General features: G+C 61.9%; 1 long non-coding RNA gene across 1 annotated transcript; it reads right to left on the bottom strand.

The window, feature by feature from the left end:
- Positions 1-1,495: 1,495 nt before the first annotated feature.
- On the bottom strand, positions 1,496-2,860 carry LOC145340469 (uncharacterized). Its single transcript, XR_013886253.1, has 3 exons — positions 2,838-2,860; positions 1,799-1,900; positions 1,496-1,688 (listed from the first exon to the last, which is right to left on the bottom strand). It is a non-coding gene; the product is annotated as an uncharacterized LOC145340469 (long non-coding RNA).

Raw genomic sequence — 2,860 nt, 5'->3', positions numbered from 1 at the left:
GGAGAGGGGAGGGGGGGAGACCCGACCCTGGGTGACGGGGAGAGGGGAGGGGAGGGGGGAGACCCGTCCCTGGGTGACGGGGAGGGGAGGGGAGACCCGTCCCTGGGTGACGGGGATTTGGGGGAGGGGGGAGACCCGTCCCTGGGTGACGGGGATGAGGGGAGGGGGGAGAGACCCGTCCCTGGGTGACGGGGATGAGGGGAGGGAGGAGAGACCCGTCCCTGGGTGACGGGGATTTGGGGGAGGGGGGAGACCCGTCCCTGGGTGACGGGGATGAGGGGAGGGGGGAGAGACCCGTCCCTGGGTGACGGGGATGAGGGGAGGGGGGAGAGACCCGTCCCTGGGTGACGGGGATTTGGGGGAGGGGGGAGACCTGTCCCTGGGTGATGGGGATGAGGGGGGGGAGGGGGGAGACCCGTCCCTGGGTGACGGGGATTTGGTGGGGGGGGGGGGGGGAGTGCGGGGGGAGACCCGTCCCTGGGTGACGGGGATTGGGGGGGAGGTGGGAGACCCGTCCCTGGGTGACGGGGATTGGGGGGGAGGTGGGAGACCCATCCCTGGGTGACGGGGATTGGGGGGGAGGTGGGAGACCCGTCCCTGGGTGACGGGGATTGGCGGGGAGGTGGGAGACCCGTCCCTGGGTGACGGGGATGGGGGGAGGTGGGAGACCCGTCCCTGGGTGACGGGGATTTGGGGGGGAGGTGGGGGGAGACCCGTCCCTGGGTGACGGGGATTGGGGGGGGAGGTGGGGGGAGACCCGTCCCTGGGTGACGGGGATTGGGGGGGGAGGTGGGGGGAGACCCGTCCCTGGGTGACGGGGATGAGGGGAGGTGGGAGACCCGTCCCTGGGTGACGGGGATTGGGGGTGAGGTGGGGGGAGACCCGTCCCTGGGTGACGGGGATTGGGGGGGAGGTGGGGGGAGACCCGTCCCTGGGTGACGGGGATTGGGGGGGAGGTGGGGGGAGACCCGTCCCTGGGTGACGGGGATTGGGGGGGGAGGTGGGGGGAGACCCGTCCCTGGGTGACGGGGATTGGGGGGGGAGGTGGGGGGAGACCCGTCCCTGGGTGACGGGGATTGGGGGTGAGGTGGGGGGAGACCCGTCCCTGGGTGACGGGGATTGGGGGGGAGGTGGGGGGAGACACGTCCCTGGGTGACGGGGATTGGGGGTGAGGTGGGGGGAGACCCGTCCCTGGGTGACGGGGATTGGGGGGGAGGTGGGAGACCCGTCCCTGGGTGACGGGGATTGGGGGTGAGGTGGGGGGAGACCCGTCCCTGGGTGACGGGGATTGGGGGGGAGGTGGGGGGAGACCCGTCCCTGGGTGACGGGGACTGGGGGGGAGGTGGGGGAGACCCGTCCCTGGGTGACGGGGATTGGGGGTGAGGTGGGGGGAGACACGTCCCTGGGTGACGGGGATTGGGGGGGAGGTGGGGGGAGACCCGTCCCTGGGTGACGGGGAGGTAATACCCCCGGGGGGAGGGGGGGGGGGGGGTGCGCGGGGTGGGGGTCCATCAGCTGATGTAGATCCGGTGGAAGTCATTAGCCCCGAAGGCAGCGTTACACTTTGGACATTTCCGCTGCCGTGTGTCGTAGCGAGTCTTCACGCACTCGAAGCAGAAGACGTGGAAACACTTGGTCAGCACCGCGTCCTTCTTCCTGGTGTTACAGCACGGACACGTCAGCTTGGCCTGTGTGCCCAGAGAGACAGAGAGAGAGAGAGAGAGAGGGTCAGCTGGAGCGGAGCAGGTTCTACCCTCCTCCCACCCCCATCGCCCGCGCACCGGACCTCGGAGCCCACCTTGTACTCCTTAATCTCCTCCATCAGGATCTCATCAGCGTCGGAAAACACCTCCACCTTCTTCTGCTTCTCCAACTTCCGCCGCAGCCTGGAGAGGTCCTCCTGTAATCACCGTCAGAGAGAGAGAGAGGGATTAGACCAGGCACCCGGGGGTGAGTAACAGACTGGAATCTAATCAAGGGGTTCGGGGTGGTTTATATATAGAATAACAGATACCCGGGAGTGAGTTACAGACTGGAATCTAATCGAGGGGTTCGGGGTGGTTTATATATAGAATAACAGATACCCGGGAGTGAGTTACAGACTGGAATCTAATCGAGGGGTTCGGGGGGGTTTATATATAGAATAACAGATACCCGGGAGTGAGTTACAGACTGGAATCTAATCAAGGGGTTCGGGGTGGTTTATATATAGAATAACAGATACCCGGGGGTGAGTAACAGACTGGAATCTAATCGAGGGGTTCGGGATGGTTTATATATAGAATAACAGATACCCGGGAGTGAGTAACAGACTGGAATCTAATCGAGGGGTTCGGGGTGGTTTATATATAGAATAACAGATACCCGGGAGTGAGTTACAGACTGGAATCTAATCAAGGGGTTCGGGGGGGTTTATATATAGAATAACAGATACCCGGGAGTGAGTTACAGACTGGAATCTAATCGAGGGGTTCGGCATGGTTTATATATAGAATAACAGATACCCGGGAGTGAGTTACAGACTGGAATCTAATCGAGGGGTTCGGGGTGGTTTATATATAGAATAACAGATACCCGGGAGGGAGTTACAGACTGGAATCTAATCAAGGGGTTCGGGGTGGTTTATATATAGAATAACAGATACCCGGGAGGGAGTTACAGACTGGAATCTAATCGAGGGGTTCGGGGTGGTTTATATATAGAATAACAGATACCCGGGAGTGAGTTACAGACTGGAATCTAATCAAGGGGTTCAGGGGGGTTTATATATAGAATAACAGATAACCGGGAGTGAGTTACAGACTGGAATCTAATCGAGGGGTTCGGGGTTTATTCACCTGTGCGCGTTTGAGGTTGAAGG

This window comes from Carcharhinus amblyrhynchos, unplaced genomic scaffold (assembly GCF_965287045.1).
Source record: "Carcharhinus amblyrhynchos unplaced genomic scaffold, sCarAmb.v2.hapA chromosome_1045, whole genome shotgun sequence".
Classification (NCBI taxonomy): Eukaryota; Metazoa; Chordata; class Chondrichthyes; order Carcharhiniformes; family Carcharhinidae; genus Carcharhinus; species Carcharhinus amblyrhynchos.
The sequence above is the reverse complement of the archived record's forward strand: the minus strand, read 5'-3'. Positions and strand labels throughout refer to the sequence as shown.